We start from the raw sequence: 21,546 nt of genomic DNA on the forward strand, positions 1-21,546 counted from the left end.
CCACCACGGAGAATTCCAAGATGGCGGCTAGAAGTAGGAAGCAGAAAGCGACCCTCCTATAGTGAAAACTTGGAGAGACGCTGGAGACACACTTTGCAGACATAATCACTGAGAAAAGGCACAACTTTGACTCCTCCACATCTCCAGCCGGCGCAGAGAATCTCCACTTCACGTTAAACGGAGAACCGAGGAGGGCCCCCGGGGCCGCCAGTGGCCGGCGCCCATACGGCATGGGAAGACGCGGACCAGCTTACTGTCGATTAGTACACTAACACTCCCTGTTTATACCTTTGAAACTCTCTTGTCTGATACCTTGTTCTGCTTTCTCCCTCTTGTCTGTATATTTGTTTTCCCCTTCTCTTTAACTTCTTGCTTTCCATCTCAGCTCACTCTTCCATTCTCAATATTACCATTGTTATTATTACAAGCTAGAAAATACTTAATTACACACAGTACAGGGACAGTAACAACACCAAGGACAATGACAGGAAGACAGAAAAAACAAGGAAACCAGTTTCCCCACAGCAAAAAATTAGTACAGGAACCAGAGGGGAATGAAGAGAACAGAAACTCAGAGCCAGACTCCAATAAAATGAAGATAAACTATGCCAAAGGACCCAATGAAGCCTACAAGAATAATTTAAAAGAAGACATACTACAAGTACTCAATGAGAATTTTATAGAGATGATACTGGATAGGGTCAACCAAAATGTACAGGAGACACTCAAGAAATTCCAAGACAATAAAAATAGAGAATTTGAAAAAGCAAAAGAAGAAATAAAGGAAACCATAGAAGCACTGTATAAACACCAAAGTGAAAGAGAGAACACAATGAATAAATGGATAAATGAACTCAGGACAAAAATAGACAACAATAAAGAAGAAAACAGCCAGGATATGGAAAACCTCAGAAAAAAGAACAAAACAGAACTGCAAAACAAAACGGAAGGCCAATCCAGCAGAATAGAACAAACAGAAGACAGAATCTCAGAACTTGAAGATGAAATGGTAATTAAAGGAAAAACTGAAGAACTATTAATTAAACAACTCAAGACCTGTGAAAAGAAAATGCAAGAACTCACCGACTCCATCAAAAGACCAAACTTGAGAATCATGGGCATCAAAGAAGGAGAAGAGGTGCAAGCGAAGGGAATGCGTAATATATTCAACAAAATAATAACGGAAATTTCCCAAATCTAGAGAAAGATATTCCCATACAAATGCAAGAGGCCTCCAGGACACCAAACAGACCAGATCAAAATAGAACTACTCCATGACATATCATCATTAAAACAACAAGTTCAGAAACTAAGGAAAGAATATTGAAGGCTGCAAGAGAGAAAAAACAAGTAACATACAAAGGTAAACCCATCAAAATCACAGCAGACTTCTCAACAGAAACATTAAAAGCAAGAAGAGCGTGGGGTGAGATCTTCCGGGCACTGAATGAAAATAACTTCAACCCCAGGATACTCTACCCAACAAAGCTATCATTCAAAATAGATGGAGCAATAAAAGTCTTCCATGATAAGCAGAAACTAAAACAATATGTGACCACAAAGCCACCATTACAAAAGATTCTGCAAGGGATCCTGCACACAGAAAGTGACACCCAACTTAACCATGAAAAGGCAGGCAGCACCAAACCACAGGATAAGAAAAAGCAAGACAGTAGAGAGTAACATCAAGTTAGGTACACACAATCAAACCTTCAAACAACTAAGATAACTAAATGGCAGGAATCACCACATACCTATCAGTACTAACACTTAATGTTAATGGACTTAATTCACCCATCAAAAGACACCGTTTGACAAAATGGATTAAAAAAGAAGATCCAACAATTTGTTGCTTACAGGAGACTCATCTCACCGACAGAAATAAGCATATGCTTAGGATGAAAGGCTGGAAGAAGATTTACCAAGCCAATGGCCCCCGAAAACAAGCAGGAGTAGCAATACTTATCTCTGACAAAGTAGACTTCAAACCTACATTGATCAAACGAGATAAAGAAGGACATTCCATACTAATAAAAGGGGAAATAGACCAAAAGGAAATAATAATCATCAATCTGTACGCACCCAATGTCAACGCACCCAATTTCATCAAACATACCCTGAAAGACCGAAAAGCATATATAAACGCCAATACAGTGGTTGTGGGAGACTTTAACACTCCATTATCATCAATAGATAGGTCATCCAAACAAAAACTCAATAAAGAAATCCAAGATCTAAAATATGCAATAGACCAAGTGGACCTAGTAGATGTCTACAGAACATTTCATCCAACCTCTACACAATATACATTCTTCTCAGCAGCCCATGGAACCTTCTCCAAAATAGATCATATCCTAGGGCACAAAGCAAGCCTCAGCAAATATAAGAAAATAGAAATAATACCATGCATACCATCTGACCACAATGCAGTAAAAGTAGAAGTCAACAACAAAAGTAAAGACAAAAAACATGCAAACAGCTGGAAACTAAATAACTCGTTACTTAATGAAGAATGGATCATCGATGCAATAAAAGAGGAAATTAAAAAGTTCCTAGAAGTCAATGAAAATGAAAACACAACCTACCGGAACCTATGGGACACAGCTAAGGCAGTCTTGAGAGGAAAGTTTATAGCCATGAGTGCATATATTAAAAAGATTGAAAGATCCCAAATCAATGACCTAATGATACATCTCAAACTCCTAGAAAAAGAAGAACAAGCAAATCCCAAAACAAATAGAAGGAGAGAAATAATAAAAATAAGAGCTGAAATCAACGAAATAGAAACCAAAAAAAACATACAAAGAATTAATGAAACAAAAAGTTGGTTCTTTGAAAAAATAAACAAGATCGATAGACCCCTGGCAAACCTGACTAAAATGAGGAGAGAAAAAACCCAAATTGGTAGAATCAGGAATGCAAAAGGGGAGATAACAACAAACACCATGGAAGTCCAGGAAATCATCAGAGACTACTTCGAGAACCTATATTCAAATAAATTTGAAAATCTAAAAGAAATGGACAGATTTCTAGATACATATGATCATCCAAAACTGAACCAAGAGGAAATTAATCACCTGAATACACCTATAACACAAAATGAAATTGAAGCAGCAATCAAGAGTCTCCCCAAAAAGAAAAGTCCAGGACCTGATGGATTCTCTGCTGAATTCTATCAGACCTTTAAAGAAGAACTGATACCAACCCTCCTTAAACTGTTCCATGAAATAGAAAGGGAAGGAAAACTGCCAAACACATTTTATGAAGCCACTATTACACTTATCCCAAAACCAGGCAAAGACACCTCCAAAAAGGAGTACTATAGGCCAATCTCCTTAATGAACATTGATGCAAAAATCCTCAACAAAATAATGGCAAACCGAATTCAACAACACATCAAAAAGATTATTCAGCACGACCAGGTAGGCTTCATCCCAGGGATGCAGGGGTGGTTCAACATACGAAAATCAATAAACGTAATAAACCACATTAACAGAAACAAAGACAAAAGCCACTTGATCATCTCAATAGATGCAGAAAAAGCCTTTGATAAGATCCAACATCATTTCATGATAAAAGCTCTAAGAAAACTAGGAATAGAAGGAAAGTTCCTCAACATTATAAAAGCTATATATGACAAACCTACAGCCAGCATTATACTTAACGGAGAAAAATTAAAACCATTCCCTCTAAAATCAGGAACCAGACAAGGATGCCCACTATCTCCACTCCTATTCAACATAGTACTGGAATTCCTAGCCAGAGCAATTAGGCAAGAAGAAGGAATAAAAGGAATACAAATAGGTAAAGAAACTGTCAAAATATCCCTATTTGCAGACGACATGATCCTATACCTTAAAGACCCAAAAAACTCTACTCAGAAGCTTCTAGACATCATCAATAGCTATAGCAAGGTAGCAGGATATAAAATCAACATAGAAAAATCATTAGCATTTCTATACACTAACAATGAGCAAACGGAAAAAGAATGTATGAAAACAATTCCATTTACAATAGCCTCAAAAAAATCAAATACCTAGGTGTCAACCTAACAAAAGACGTGAAAGACCTCTACAAGGAAAACTATACACTTCTGAAGAAAGAGATTGAGGAAGACTATAGAAAGTGGAGAGATCTCCCATGCTCATGGATTGGTAGAATCAACATAGTAAAAATGTCTATACTCCCAAAAGTAATCTACATGTTTAATGCAATTCCCATCAAAATTCCAATGACATTCATCAAAGAGATTGAAAAATCTACTGTTAAATTTATATGGAAACACAAGAGGCCACGAATAGCCAAGGCAATACTCAGTCAAAAGAACAATGCAGGAGGTATCACAATACCTGACTTCAAACTATATTACAAAGCAATAACAATAAAAACAGCATGGTACTGGCACAAAAACAGACATGAAGACCAGTGGAACAGAATAGAGGATCCAGATATGAAGCCACACAACTATGAGCAACTTATCTTTGACAAAGGAGCTAAAAATATACGATGGAGAAATAGCAGCCTCTTCAACAAAAACTGCTGGGAAAACTGGTTAGCAGTCTGCAAAAAACTGAAACTAGATCCATGTATATCACCCTATACCAAGATTAACTCAAAATGGATCAAGGATCTTAATATCAGACCCCAAACTCTTAAGTTGATACAAGAAAGAGTAGGAAATACTCTGGAGTTAGTAGGTATAGGTAAGAACTTTCTCAATGAAACCCCAGCAGCACAGCAACTAAGAGATAGCATAGATAAATGGGACCTCATAAAACTAAAAAGCTTCTGTTCATCAAAAGAAATGGTCTCTAAACTGAAGAGAACACCCACAGAGTGGGAGAAAATATTTGCCAATTATACATCAGACAAAGGACTGATAACCAGAATATACAGGGAACTTAAAAAACTAAATTCTCCCAAAACTAATGAACCAATAAAGAAATGGGCATGTGAACTAAACAGAACTTTCTCAAAAGAAGAAATTCAAATGGCCAGAAAACACATGAAAAAATGCTCACCATCTCTAGCAATAAAGGAAATGCAAATTAAAACCACACTAAGATTCCACCTCACCCCTGTTAGAATAGCCATCATCAGCAACACCACCAACAACAGGTGTTGGCGAGGATGCGGGGAAAAAGGAACCCTCTTACACTGTTGGTGGGAATGTAGACTAGTACAACCACTCTGGAAAAAAATTTGGAGGCTACTTAAAAAGCTGGACATCGATCTACCATTTGATCCAGCAATACCACTCTTGGGGATATACCCAAAAGACTGTTACTCCAGAGGCACCTGCACATCCATGTTTATTGCGGCACTATTCACAATAGCCAAGTTATGGAAACAGCCAAGATGCCTCACCACCGACGAATGGATTAAGAAAATGTGGTATCTATACACAATGGAATTTTAGGCAGCCAAGAAGAAGAACGAAATGTTATCATTCGCTGGTAAATGGATGGAATTGGAGAACATCATTCTGAGTGAGGTTAGCCTGGCTCAAAAGACCAAAAATCGTATGTTCTCCCTCATATGTGGACAGTAGATCAAGGGCAAACACAACAAGGGGACTGGACAATGAGCACATGATAAAAGCTAGAGCACACAAGGGAGGGGTGAAGATAGGTAAGACACCTAAAAAACTAGCTAGCATCTGTTGCCCTTAATGCAGAGAAACTAAAGCAGATACCTTAAAGCAACTGAGGCCAATAGGAAAAGGGGACCAGGAACTAGAGAAAAGGTTAGATTAAAAAGAATTAACCTAGAAGGTAACACCCACGCACAGGAAATCAATGTGAGTCAATGCCCTGTATAGCTATCCTTACCTCAACCAGCAAAACCCCTTGTTCCTTGCTATTATTGCTTATACTCTCTCTACAACAAAATTAGAAATAAGGGCAAAATAGTTTCTGCTGGGTATTGAGGGGGGGAGCGGGAGGGGGTGGAGTGGGTGGTAAGGGAGGGGGTGGGGGCAGGGGGGAGAAATGAACCAAGCCTTGTATGCACATATGAATAATAAAAGAAAAATGAAAAAAAAAAAAAAAGATTCCACCACACTCCTATTAGAGTATGCACTTTCAAACAACACTAACAACAACAAATGTTGGAGAGGATGCACTGAAAAAGGAACCATCATAGATTGCTGGTAGGAATGTAAGCTAGTATAAGCACTATGGAAAACACTATGAAGACTCCTCAATAAACTAAAATGTATATATATATATATATATATATATATATATATATATATACACATGCATTTATATATATAGAGAGAGAGAATGTACTGCATAATATGCAATTATATATATAATGTGTTTCCATAACTGAAACTTTTAGAAGAGACTAAGAGAAGAGGGAAAGAAGAAGAGAATGAAGAAGAGAGTGAATAATATTGAAATGCATCACAACTTTATGGGAATAAGACACAATGAAACTCACTGAAAATTCTTGGACTATACAAGATAGGGTAAAATAGTAAGGTAAAGTACCCGGGGGTTAGACTGACCAAAGTACAATATATTTTCAGGTAAAATACCCAGGCAAAACCCCACTGAAAAATGAACAGACACTTAAACATTTAAGGACAATATTTTAAAACAGGTCATGTTAAGGGGAAGGCACAAGTGGGAGGTGGACAATAAATGAAGAGGATAAAAGTGGGTGAAAATGGTAAATGTGTTTTCAATACATGTATGAATATGGAACATTTAAGCCTAATGAAGTCATTTTAAGAAGGTGGATGGGAAAGAGTGAGAAAAATGGAGGAAATGAACAAAGCCATGGTACATTGTTTGCCTATGTGAAAATATCACACAGAATCACTGTACAACTCATATACTAATAAGAAATAAATTAAATCAGAAAGAAAAATGTACTAACACCAATGCTTCTGAAATTATTCCACAATTTTGAAGCTGAAGGAATCCAATGAAAGTGACTATACAAAGTCAGTAAATATGAAATACCACAGAAACTGAATAAAGGACAAAAACCATACTATCATCTCAATAGATGAAGAAAATGCCATTGAGAGACTCCATCTTCCCTCTATGATAAAAAGCCTTAAGAAACTATAATAAACAAAATGTAGTTAAGAATATGTACAATAAATTTGGGTCAAAAATTACCTAAAATGGGAGAAAACAAACCATTTTCTCTAAATTCATGAATGAGACAAAGGTATGTGCTGTCACTACTCTTATTCAATATATTGCTATAAAACTTATTCAAAATTGGAAAGGAAGAGAAAGAAATAAAAGGGATGCAAACAGGACAGGAAGAACTGAAATTATGCCTTTTTGCAGATGATATGACCCTGTATTTAAAAGTCCATAGAGATATCACTAGAACACTCCTAGATCTACTAAGCATTTTCAGCAAAGTAACAAGACAAAAAAATCAATATAAAATTCTGGAGCTGTTTTTATATACCAATAATGAAGAGGCTGAGGAAGAAATCAAGAAAATCATCACATCCACAATTGCCTAAAACTTAAATATCTAGGAATAAACCTAATGAAGGGGATGAAAGGCCTCTACAAGAAATACTATAAAATATTGAAGAGGAAATTGGAAACAATAGGAGATTAAAGGACCTCTTATGTTCATGTATCAGGAGAACTTACACTGTAGTAATGGCATATTAATAAAACCAATCTACATATTCAATGCAATGACCATCAAAATCCCAGTGTCATTCTTCACAGAAAAAAGAAAATCAATCTTACACCTTGTATGGAAACATAAAATACCCAAATTAACCAAAAGCAATCCTGAGTAAAAAGAGCCATGCTGGGGATGTCACAATACCTTACTTAAAATTATAATGCAAAGCTATACTGAAAAAACAGTATGGTGCTGGCACAAGAACAGATACAATGATGAACAGAATAGAATTGATGATCTAAACAAAAGCCCTTATACTGACAGCCATCTGATTATGACAAGGCAGCCAGAAACCTATGTTGAAGAAAATACAGTCATTTCAACAAAGGTTGTTGAGAACACTGAATATCCACATTTAGAAGACTGAAATTACATGTTTATATCATCCTGTACAAAAACTAATTTAAAATGAATCAAAGATTATAATGTAAGATCAATAATTTTGAAACTACTACAGGAAGCATAAGAAGAACTCTTGAAAATATAAGCATTAGTAACCCTTTTCTGAATAGAACTCCAGTTACTCAGAGGATAAAAACAATAATTAAATATGGATAATGGACTGTCTAAAGAAGAATGAATATAGAATTGTCAAACCTATTGAAATTACCACAAGGAGACTAAGGTAGAAAGAAGAAAAATAGAGGAGATGAACCAATTGGGGTTATTACACATGTATACATGAAAATGTACATAGAAGCTCCCTCTATAGCTATCTTAAACATATAAAAAATGTAAATTTTATTTATCTTTTACACAATTGCAGGACAGGAGAACAGAATAGGTCCTGTCCGTTGGTGTTGGTACAAGTGGGAGGATGGAAAAATCTTGTAGGAAAGTGAATAAGGTGCAAATTCAGTGTACATATGTCTATAAAAGGAAAAATGAGACATGTTGAAACTATTCTATGATTGGGGGGAGGGGAGAATAAGGAGAATGATGGAAGAGGTGAATTCAACTATAGTATATTTGGCATATTGTAAGAAACTTTGTAAATGTCACAGTGTACCACCATCACAATAAAAAATTTAAATTACAAAATGGAACCACAATAAATTAAAAGTTATGCAATAATAAGGAAGCAATTGACCAGAATCAAAAGAAAAACTGCAAAATGAAAGTAATCTTTCCCAGGTATTCATCAGATAAAAGATGAATATCTAGCTCTTTAGAGCTCCAAAAATTAAGCACCAATAAATAAAACAATACAACCAATATATGTACAAATAAATTGAGCTATAATATGATGTAAAGGGAAGTACCTGGGAGAAAGGTGACAGAATACACCTCAATTTATAAGTTGAGTATATGAAATATATTTTAGATTAATGGGAAAATGAATAATATATCCAGTAACATCATACATGAGAGAAGCAAGAGTTGGTGCTCATAGGTGGAAAAGGATTTGTGCTTGTCCCTGAATGGTGAAAATGTCTGAATGGAGGTAATCATAGGCTAAAAGAAAATAATCCCAGAAAGGGAAACACAGAGAAGAATGATCACAGAATACTTAAAAATTTTATTGAGGAGAGTGTACAAAATGGGTGAGCTTCATAACTTCAGAAAGATCAGATAAGATTACTTCCCTCTTATATAGAAAGTATGAAGGAAAAGAAATAAACATTTATAAAATCCATACACTTAGAAAAAGTACCATCTAGGCTGCTGTGTCTCTCAGCTTCCCCACAGCCAATAGGATCATAAATTTGGGAGTTTGAAGGGCAACATTGGTTATAGTCCCAATTCTGATAATTTCATCATCCAACAGTTTTAAATTGACATGAAAAACAAACTTCCTCAGAGACTGTCTTATAACTACTTGATCCCAAATGTCCAGAATAAGGTAAAAACAAACCCAGTGTCGGCATGAATTCATTCCTTTTATTTATCTGCTTTTATCAGAAAAATATGCTAAGGTGATTTGAAGCACAAAATATTATTGTGACATGAATATGAAATTACCCATAGGCACAGGTATTGTCAATTGGTTATCATCTGATAGACTTTGCGGGAAGTGATTGCATTCTAAGTGCTCTGATCTAATCAATTGATTGATCCTTTCACGTATTTCAACTTGGTGAGAGTGTTGAGTGATAGTGAAAAGTAGTTGGTGGGGCTCAGTTAGATGATGTGAGCTGCAAAGCTGTACCTTGTCCCCTTTCTCCTCATCAATGTGCCCTGCTTCCTGGCTGCCATGAGGTGAGGAGCTTTGCTCCAACACATACTCTGTGCTCTTCTGTGTCACCACAGACAAGAAAAAATGGTGAGGTCACCTTGTATTGAAATCTATAAAACCATGAACCTAAGTAAATTTTTCTTCAAGTTTTTTCTCTCATATATTTATCCTAACAATGAAAAAAAAACCTAACAGTTATTCTGACACCACGTGATAATGTGGGGGAAATTGAAAGCAATTTTAAGTGGAAGAGGAAAAAAGGAAGCCATGTCAAAATTTGAACTGTTTTATCAATGGCTTGATCTGTAGAATTTTACTTTCTCAAATGCAATTATCACTAAACTGTTTATTTTGACTTAACTCTTGATTAACGTGCAGTAGGAATAACTGACACTGAGAGATACAGGTACCCTGAACTCTGCTTCCATAATGATAACATGATATAAAACTCTGATAGAATATTACTCCAAGGATGTTAATGCATGTAACAATGAAATGAAATCCATAGACAACAGTGGCAAATGCGAAATCTTATTTACTGTGGCACTATTCACATTATTCAACCAAGTGTTCATCACAGCATGAATGGATGAAGAATACTAGAGTCATAAAGAAGAATGAAATCCTGTCATTTGTGGTGACATGGATGGACCAGCAGGAAATTCTTCTAGGTGCAATGAGATAGAAGCATGAACTCAAGGACCACAGGTTCTCTCATCAACAGATAGAAATTTAAAAAGGTGATATGAATACAGAAGCATGATTGCCCTAATTTGAAAAGTGATAAATGGAGGGTGAATAATGGGAGGCTTGATTTAATCAGCACATGTGTGGAAACATAACCCCTAAATATCATTCCTAGTGTAAAATTAATGCATGTTAATCTAAGGAAAAATAAATTATGCAATACAGAAAAGTTCCATGAAACCAGATCCCTCAGTTTTGTACCTTCCCAGCTAATTCTTGTCCCTCCTTTCTCAAACCCTGATCCACCAATGTATTCATCATTTACATGTTATCGTTTTAAAAATACTATCTATATTATGAAAACATTCACCCAGCAAAGATAGAAAAGTAGCTAACTTTGTGAGCCTCTTTTGCACATTGACTATGGTAGTAGAAATTTTTCCAACTATGGTATAACTCCAGTACCTATTTCTCTGTTTTCAATATATTTATGCAAATTTAACACTCCATTCACTTGGTTGCAATTTCTTTTATGACATCCAATCATCTCCTTCATCCTTGGAAATTCCCATTTGTCTCTTAGAACATATTTTTAGGAATTATTCCACCCTAATGTGTGACATATATCACACTAAATAACTTTTCATTTATTTTATTAAAATTTGTCTTTATATCACCAGAGGATGGATGTGGGAATCTGTTTCCACAAAAAAATTCCATAGAATCCATTTCCACAAAAATCACAGATCCTTGAGATCCACAAACATTGAAAACCACTAAGCTATGTAGGATGGAGTTCAGGGCACTCACCATTTAGGACACCAGAACCAACAACATATAGAACTAGAGGTTCATGGTGACTGTGTAATGTAGAGGGTGACAAATGTCCACAAAGTGATCAAACTCCATCATGGTGAAAAGAAGGATGTGCGATTGTTTAAGTTGCATGAAAAACTACATTTGAGTAATGCAGTCTTTGTAAGTGAAGGCCGTGGTCTGCATTTGGGTCTTCACCAGCATCATTGGGATGATGTTGGAGGCAACACAGATGTCCACAAAGGACAGGTTAGAGGTGAAGAACTACATGGGTGTGTGCAGGTGAGAGACTGAGATCATTGCCGGGATGACTACATTCCCAAACACAGGTACAAGGGCAGAAAGAGTCCAGAGGATGGGCTGCAACCTGTGGTCTTCTGAAATCACCAGAAGAAATTCTACAATCCATGTGTCAAACTCTGGCACCATGTAGTTGATGGCCTTAATGAAAAAGAGGTATGACACAATTGTGCAGAAGTAATCAGACAAAAATAATGTCTTATATGTTCTCTATTCAATACTTGAATTCCTAGGTTTTGCATATGCATCTGCTCCTCTGTAGAGAATCCCCTTGCATTCTCTCTTTGGAATTCCTGTTCACTCTCAGACTCTTTCTAAGAGGTCATGTATTGAAAAATGTTAATCACTAATGCTTTCATGCATTTGAGGAATGTAATGTAGCGATGATCATGTTCTGGTCAGTGTGCAAGAAATGATTGATCTGCACAAGAAAGAAAATAACTCTAAAATCCACTGTGACAAATAATACAGGGAAATGAATGAAAATACAATCACATAAAGAAATTATAATATAACATGTCAGGAGATTTCAGAATTTGGAAAAAAAATAAGAGCTATGAAGCAAAGTACATCAGGAGTGGTATTTTTACTGGGCTTTCAGGCAAGAAGAACATACAGATGATACTGGCAAAGAAACCCCAGGAAGACAAAGAGGGAGTCACAGTTATCTGCAGAACTGCATTTGTGGTAGGAGGAACAGCCATGCAAATTCTTATGGAAGATACTTCATTCAGAAATTCAAGGTGCATAGGAAGCAAATACGACTAGGAGAATGAACAGGATAGAGATGGATGAGAGGGGTGCCAGGGAATAAACAGACACATCACTTATGGAATTTCAAGACACAAGGAGTCTGTCTGTTCAGATGCTCTTACACTAGCATTTTAAGCTACAAAGTTGCACTGTTGATTGAAATGCATCACCTGTTTGTTACTATTGTTGGCTTGCATTATAACCTATGCTTTTTGCATTACATTTTGAAATATATTAAACCCAGGTCCACTTTCTGTTAAACCTCCTTTCACTTTTAAAGATACACACACAACACTTGAAAACATGCCACATGTGGTGGTTTGTAAGGGCTATGTTAATACCAAGTTCTTCTCATTCTCAGTCTCACATGAGGAAGGAAAAGACACAAAACAGCTATCTTCATCTTATTATGTTTCTGTGAAGGGATGTATGAATTACACTGAGAATTTCCACGTTATAAATTTCCCATACACATTTAAACTTGAGAAGAGCCTTGGTAGGGACATTTCCTACCGTGTATTTAAAGAAATATTTTTTAAAGGGCTGGGAATGTAGCTCAGGGGTAGAGAGCTTTCCTAGCATAGACCAGAAATAGATTTGATCTCTAGCAATGAACAGATAAAAATATGGGTGAGGGGAGACACAGAGGCCTTAGGGAAGTCAGAGTCAGAAATGAGGCACCTGAGAGAAATTAAATTTCCTTAATGGAGAAAAGGTCTATCAAGTTCAAGTGGTCCTGGAGAGGTTGTATAGAACAAACAGCTTTCATGTTTTTGACTGGATTCTAACTCCAACCATATCCACTTGGGAACTAGTAAAAAATCATAAAAGATCAAAACAGCAATTCTCAAATAAGAAAAGAAATGGCATATTCTGAGTGGTATAACACACACTGAACACACATATGGGGAAATAAAACTCAAAGAAGAAATAAAGTCTTAAAGAAATACACAAAGAAGAATAAAATTTGTGAAATATTGGGAGATATCTTACCTGAAATCTTCAATATTTATTAGGCTAATTGTGCAAAATTGGATCTTCCATTGAAAGGCTGTTATCTGTGGAATATAGGCATAGCATAATAATAAAATGAAAATGCTGCCCTATCTGACAAATAAGAAATGCATATTCTTCCACAGGTAGTCACTGTTTCTCTTTTCCACCTGAGTGGATGCAAGGGTCCTAGGAATACAGTATCTACACACAATGAACCCACATTAAGAATCTCAGTTCCTCTTCTAACTGGGCTTCCATTGGCATCACTTTACTGTCAACAATGATCCTGTACTGCTGAGCTCAATATTCACTTCCTTTTATAGAATGGGAAATAAACACATCAGTGAATTAATCAAAATAGCAGCAGACAGCTACAGCCATCTCTCAGTTTTTGGGTGGGTTGAATGGGTTATCAGGTGACTTTGGGTAAATGCTCCTATCTTCCATCTCTCCGAAGCTCACCTGAAGCCCTTGAAAGGATTTTGGACTCACCTGGATGGGCTTTCTGCACAAATGTCTTACCATGGAAGTCCAGATTCTATTCTTGATGTGACAGTGGAAACTGAAGGTAGGTTCACACCCAAGGCAGCAGGAATTGCTCAAGCATCACTCCCTGACCGAGATGATTACCGCACAGGACACAACCATGTCCCACCCAGCCCAAGTCTCTCACACACACACAGAGGACAATGGCAGGGGAGGTATTGCAGCACCGTGTATGCTCACTGGGCACATTTCCCTTCTATATTCCAGTCTGGAGAACATCATTTCCCTATGTTATGTTGCTCTGCAGGCAGCCAATTTCCTTACTGATTCTCTGTTCCCAAGATCTCAGGTGAATTGATCTTTACCACCTCTTCTTCAGCTCATTTGCCCTCTAAGGATATAACCCCTAACACCTTATCCAAAAGCTCACTTAGTCTTCTCCAGCGTCTACATCTGATGAACCCATCTTATCTAGGTCCCTTGGCTCCGCAAAGCCTTGACTAGTGTTGGAGACACGGTCCCTGATAACTTCAAAATGTTTACTAAGTTTTCTTCAATAAGGGGGTGATCTGCGATCCATTGATAGAAAAGCATAAGTGTCATAAAACTTGGCTTCATGCAGTTTTCAAAATAATAAAAGTGTTAGGTTTATGATACAAATTACGAGATTATATTTAGCCATGCATTTTAAAATTATTTTAGTATAAATTAATTTGTACAAAATTGGTTCCTTTTCACAATTATATTCAATCATATGGAACACTGATTCACTTTTTCTACATCACTGTTTCATGGCTACCCTCATCACATCTTTTAACCATTTTACTGAGCTTCATTATGCTATTTTCATATGTACATATCAAAGTGTTCTTTAATTACTTTGAAAATTATAAAACGAATGCATTTAAATGATTACATGTACACTTCCCTGAAATTAACAACTAATAAATATTGTCTGATTCAGCTTTCATAAATGTCTATGCTTTGTGGTCTGAACTGTTGTGAACCCCATTCCAAATTTACTTAGAATGGTCAAGGGATCAGCCTTCCTGGGTCCCTTGGGAGTCAAGATCTCAAAACATTAATTTTAGAGGAGACAGAAATATTCAGAGTATAAAAATGAATCCAAAATTCAAGACTGTGGGGCCAAAATGCCCAAAACCTGGCAGGTGCTCAGTAGATATTTATTTTCTCAGTGAACTCATAAATGATGTTAGCACATGTGGCTTGAGATTTCAGTGTGAAATGCTGTTGAAGTAGCTCATAATAGTTTATGAATATTGTTTTGAAATATGGATAAAGTGTTTGGGGAAGGAAATAAGGGAAATTTAGTGGGCTAGAGGTATGGTACATTTCAGCAATGTCCAGGGAAGGCCCTTGACTGTTCTGCTGGTCTTGAGTAGTGACTCTCCAGACTGTGAGAGGCCCTTGTGGTAAGAAACTGAGAATAGTTACCAACGCCATAGGGGGCCCTGTGCAACACCCACCATGACAACAGCCTTCAGTGCTAACAGCACTGAAGAATGAACTCTTCTCATGAGCTGAGTGAGTCTGGAGGAGCTTCCTGAGCTCCAGATGATAACTCAGCCTGTGCAATAGTAGTAACTGACCCATATAAAACTCTGAACACAAAACCCAACCATGCCATGCCAAGAATTTTTTTCACAGATGAAAAGATAACAAATGGGTATTGTTTTAGTTAGTTTCTGGTAATTTGATTCACAAAAACTACAACCTAATATGTGTGTTGTTTCTCTCTAGTGTTTATGCCTTCTTTTTTATTTTAATTTATTTATTCATTCATTCATTTTCCAGGGCTAGGGATTAAACTCATGGTCTCATATTTCCTAGGTATTTGCTCCACAACTTGATCCACAGTTCTAGCTTATTTTGTGTTTGCTTGTTTTCATATAGGGTCTCATGATAATTTTTCCCAGGCTGGCCTCAGATAATGGTTCTCTGTCCTGTACCTCCTGAGGAGGTGGGACCACAAGTGTGTGCAACCACACCCAACTTTTACTTTTTAATTTTTATTGGACACATAATTGTACAGTGCTTGCTATTTCAATATGTAATTTAGATGTATAGTGATTTATTCTGCTATATTACCATACACATCATCTTAAACATTTTTGTATTCATTGGGAACATTCAAAATATCATTTTCTAACTATATACAAACCATAAATTATTGTTAGGTATATTAACCCTATTGTGCTGATGAACTTGAGAAATTTTTACTCCTATGTAATATTTTCTACTGAATCACAAGTCTCTGTCTCTCCTCTCTCCTGCTTAACGAGTCTCAGCCTTTAATACACTCTATTTTACTCTCAACTACTATGAATCAGTATAATAATAATTTATTATAATTTATATATCTCTGCATCTGAGTAGGCATGTGTGCTATTTTTGTTTTTTACCTGGCTTCTTTCATTTAACACAATTTCCTTCTGTTCCATCTGAGTTTCTGAAAATGACACAATTTCATTCTATCTATGGCTCAGTGATATGGTATTGTGTTTATATATCAAATTTTCTTTATCCATCTGTCCTTAAGTGGACACTCAGGTTTGTTCTATAACTTGGATATTGTAAATAATCCTGAAATGAAGGGCTGTGTTTCTCTTTTCAGCATTCTGATTTCCCATTCTTTGGATGTCTATTGAGTAGTGGCACTGCTCAATCATATGGTAGGTCCATCTTTAATTTTTTTGTGTAATTTCCATACTATTTTCTATAATGACTGCATTATTTTATGTTCTATTAACAGTGTATGTGGATTTCCCATACCACACTTCCAAAGAAAATTTTTAAATATAGTCATTCTGACTGTGATGATATGGTAGTCTCTTATGTGTCAGTCTGCATCTTCCTTATGAATAGTGATGTTGAATATTTTCTGTATCATTTTACCATTTACATCTTATTCTTGGAAAAGTGTATTCCAATCAGTTATCTGTTTTTAAATCAAATTGTTTGACTATTAACCATTGAATGTTTTGAGTGTTTATATACTCCGGATTTGATTCTCTTGTTACAGTAACAATTTGTAATTATTTTCTCATATCATGCTTGATCTTAAACTGCTCATGGTCTCCACTGCTCTGTAGAGGATTTTTGGTTTGATGTAATTCTATTTGTATAGTTTTGGTTTTATAATTATGCTTTTGGGATCAGATCCATGAAATCTTTGCCCATAACAGTTTCTTCACATATTTCTCCTGTTTTCTTAGTGGTACTTGAATGTTTTGGAACTTACGGTTGAATCTTTCATCTCTGTGAGGATTTCTATGTATTGTGAAATTTAAAATTCTGTTTTTTAAATTCTGCATGCAATTATTTAGCTTTCCCAAAACCACTTGCTGAAGGTATTACTGTCAATATTTGGTTTTGCTTGTTTATTAGCATATGTTAATTGTAAAAGTGAGAGTTTCACTGCGGTATTTCCCTACATGCATGTAGCATGCTTTGATCATATTATCCCTCTGTACCTCATTTTATTCCTTCTGTCACCTCTTTATAACTTTCCTATCAATTATTACATGGGATTCATTATGAACTTTTCATACATATTTACAATATTCTTCGATTCTATTCTTCCATCTCCTCCCTCATCCTCTCCAAATCTCAATAGTAATCAATCATTTTTTCATTTCCTTTTATGCATTTTTGTCATTGTATATAAATTATACTAAGGGTTTTATTGTGATTTTCCATACATACGCATGAAGTAATTGATCAGATCCACTCTGTCTGTTGCACCTCTTTGTCACACTTCCTCCCTTTCAACTAATTTTGGTGAGTTTAACTACCTTATTTTCATACATGTGTATCAATAAATTCAATCATAATCACCCTCTCACACTCTCTTTTAGCCCTCCTCCATCCCAGTGGTTCCGCTCCCCAAACAGTTCTTGTTTCATGTTCATGTAATTTCCTCTTTTTCTGTCTGACTTATTTCACTTAACTTGATTATTTCTACTTCTGTTCATCCATTTCCTGCAAAGGACATAATTTCATTCATCTTTATAGGTAAACGCTACATTGTATATATACACCACAAATTCTTTACCCAGTCAATGGTTGATAGGAACCTAGGCTGGTTCTATAGCTTAGCCATTGTGAATGGTGTTGTTTTAAACATGAGTGTGCCCATGTCTCAATTGTATGCTGACTTACTTTCCTTCTGATGCTGTCCAGGATTGCTGTAACAGAATCATATGATAACTCTATGTTTAGTTTTTTTTCAGGAATATCCACTGAATTCCATAGTGGCTGCACTAACTTTCCTGCCCACCAACAGTCCATAATGATTCCCTTTCCCCTGCATCCCCTTTGTCACTTGTTTTCGTGATGATTGCCATTGAGACTGGGGAAAGACAGAATCTCGGAGTTCTTTTGAGTTGCATTTACTTTACAGGTAAGGGTGTCGAACTTTTATTCACGTATTTATTAGCCATTTATACATCTTTTCAGAAGTGTCTATGTAATTCATTTCCCCATTTATTAATTAGATTGTTACAGGTGTTTAATTTTTGGGTCTCTTTACATATTGTGAATATCAATCCTTTATCCCATGACTAGCTTGCAAAGATTTTCTCCCATTCTGAAGATCGTTTCTTGATTCTGGTGATTGTTTCCTTCTGTGCATAAAACTACCAATTTGGTACCATTCCCTTTGTCAACTCTTGCTCTTATATCCTGAGTAATTGTATTTCAAATGAGAAATACATTAACTATGCCTATACATTCAGGGGTCTTTCCTTTAGTAGTTTCAATGTTCTGTGTCTTACTTTTAGACCTTTGATCCACTTGGAATTCATTTAATATACAGTGAGAGAGAATTGGATCTAGCTTGACTCTTCTATATGTGGATATGCAGGTTTCCCAACATCATTTGCTGAAGAGACTATCTTTTCTCCACTGCAAGTTTTTGGCACCTTTGTTGAAAATCAGATAGCTGTAGTTACAAGGGCTTATTTCTCTGAATATGAGGAAGATGATACCCCTAAGGCTTTTCGTGTCCATGATTATAATAGGGACTGAGGAAATCTAATTGAAATAAAAACAAGAAGCAAAAATGGCAATAAAATGCAACAGTTATAATACACCCTAATATAGTAAATTATACATTATCAAGAAGGGCAGCAAACAAATGACACACAAATAATGAGAAACAAACAAGCAAAAAACTGTAGTCTCATATTTTTTCCACTAAAATCCTAAAAGTGGCCTGTGTTTTCAAGTGTAGTTTTTCATCCGAAGGAGTACAGCTTATGACTATTTTACCCAAACCAAAGAAAAATTATGTGATGTAATATATGTCACATGAGGTGAAATAGTTCCTAAAAGTTTACTATGAGATAAATGAGAATTTATCAAGAAATTCTGAAACAAAGATGGAAGAATTTGAGGTAAAATAGAAAATGATATAATGGAGATAATAGGACATTGTAGAGATCAGAAGGTATAAGAGCATGAATTTTGTACTTCAGTTGTATAGAGTAGCTGAAATCAGAGACAGAGAAACTCCAGGAATAAAACAGAAGGAACAAGATCTATCTCCACGACCTGTTCAAGGAATCTGAATCTTCAGATTCATGGGTTTTGAGTCCTGCAATCATGGGCACTTCCTCATCCTCAGTACAATTTTCCCTTTTAGAGTTTCTATCTGAAAAAGTCATTTCAGAGCACACTGGATATCTTTGTTCCTCAGACTATAGATGAAAGGGTTCAGCATGGGGGTGACCACACTGTACATCACCGAGGCTGTTGGAGTTGAGTGTGTGTTTTGGCTCACAGAAGAACTGAGGAACACACCAAATCCTGTGCAATAAAATAAGGAGACAACTGAGAGGTGAGATGAACAGGAGGAATATGCTTTATATTTCCCCTTAGCTGAAGAGATCGCACGGATGGAGGAAAATATCTTGGAGTAGGAGTATATAATGCCAACAAGAGGACAACAAACGAATAGGAAAACTGAAAAGTATGTCACCACATCATTGAGATGGATGTCAGAACAGGCCAGTTTTACTACCTGATTAAGTTCAGAGAAAAAGTGTGGGATTTCCAAGTCAGTATAGTAGGAGAGCTTCACTACCAAGAAACTGTGTACCATGGAATGCAGGATATTTATGATCCAGGACACCAGACCCACAACACAGAGACAGGTGTTCATGATAACTGTGTAATGCAGGGGGTGACAGATGGCCACAAAGCGGTCATAGGCCATCAGTCAGCAGAAAGATGTCCAACACTGAAAAAAGCAGGAAAAAAATCATTTGAGTGATACAGGATTTATAGGTGATGGCCTTGCTCTGCGTCTGGATGTTCACCAGCATCTTTGGGACAGTGGTAGAGGTTAAAGCAAGGTCCACAAAAGACAGGTTGGAGAGGAAGAAGTACATGGGTGTGTGCAGGTGTGGGTCTGAGATTGTGGATATGATGATGAGCAGATTCCCAAGCATAGTGACCAGGTACATGGACAGGAACAGCCCAAAGAGGACAAGCTGGATTCTGGGGTCCTCTGAAATTCCCATAAGGAGAAATTCTGAAATTTGTGTGTCATTCTTTTGCCTCATGTGTTGATGTGGCTACCAAAGAAAGGGAAAAAATATATCATAATCCTACAATTGTCAGCTGAGAGAAATATTATCATGTATATTCAATACTGAAGATTTGAATTAATAAGTTTTATGTGGGAATTCTCCTCTGTAGAGCATCCCCTTGCCATCTCTGATTTGGAATTCCTGTCCCATACTCAGACTTCTTAGACGAGGATCTGTGTTCAAAAATTTCAAATGCTAACTATTCATGCCTTTGAGAAAGAATATTTAGTGATGATCATGTTTCATATATTAAAAAATCAAACACTCCTAAAATACAATGCAGAAGAAGTCATATAAGCAAATGTATCCAAAGACAGTTTGGTGCTGAAAAAACATGTTACGTGTTATTTGGTGGCAGGAGGAGCTAAAAATTGATCTACAGATGTGTGTTCATGTGGGATAAATGGCCAGTGGGATAAATGGCCAGTAGAATAAAGCCCTTGTTTCATATGTTCACGATCAAGAGGAAACCAGGGTGACAAGAATACTGGCCAAGAAGTAGAGTGATAAGTGATGGTGTCAGAAAATAATAAGAAACAGACTGGATACATTGCTGCTGAACTTCAGTACATTGGGATTTGTGCTGTCCAGATGTTCCATATGCTTTTTAAGTAGGCTGTAATATGCCTTATGAATTGAAATGCATTCCCTACTAATTTCAATACATTGCCTTAGTCCTGGCCTCTGTATTATTAGTTATCATTTAGAATATATTGAATCCAGGTACTCTTTCTGTCACTCATAAATAAAAACAAACAAACATGCACACACACACACACACAAACTCAAACACACACCACAAAAAACATGTCATATTTTGCAGTTTCTCATGGCGATGAAAACATCATGCTCTTCTCACCCAAAGTCACAATATAAGAAATGAAAATACAGCAGGCAAGATGTCTGTATCAAATTATGACTAGGTGAACAAATGTATGAAATGAACTCAGAAATTCCAAGGTGTAAAATGCCATACAAAGGCTCCCTTTGTATGGCCATTTTTTATTCTATGCTTTAAGAAATCTGGTAAATATAGGATGGGAG

General features: G+C 36.3%; 1 pseudogene; it reads right to left on the reverse strand.

The window, feature by feature from the left end:
• Positions 1–19,571: 19,571 nt before the first annotated feature.
• On the reverse strand, positions 19,572–20,475 carry LOC109678341 (olfactory receptor 7A17-like; annotated as a pseudogene).
• Positions 20,476–21,546: the final 1,071 nt, after the last annotated feature.

The sequence above is a fragment of the Castor canadensis genome, chromosome 14, assembly GCF_047511655.1.
Source record: "Castor canadensis chromosome 14, mCasCan1.hap1v2, whole genome shotgun sequence".
Classification (NCBI taxonomy): domain Eukaryota; kingdom Metazoa; phylum Chordata; class Mammalia; order Rodentia; family Castoridae; genus Castor; species Castor canadensis.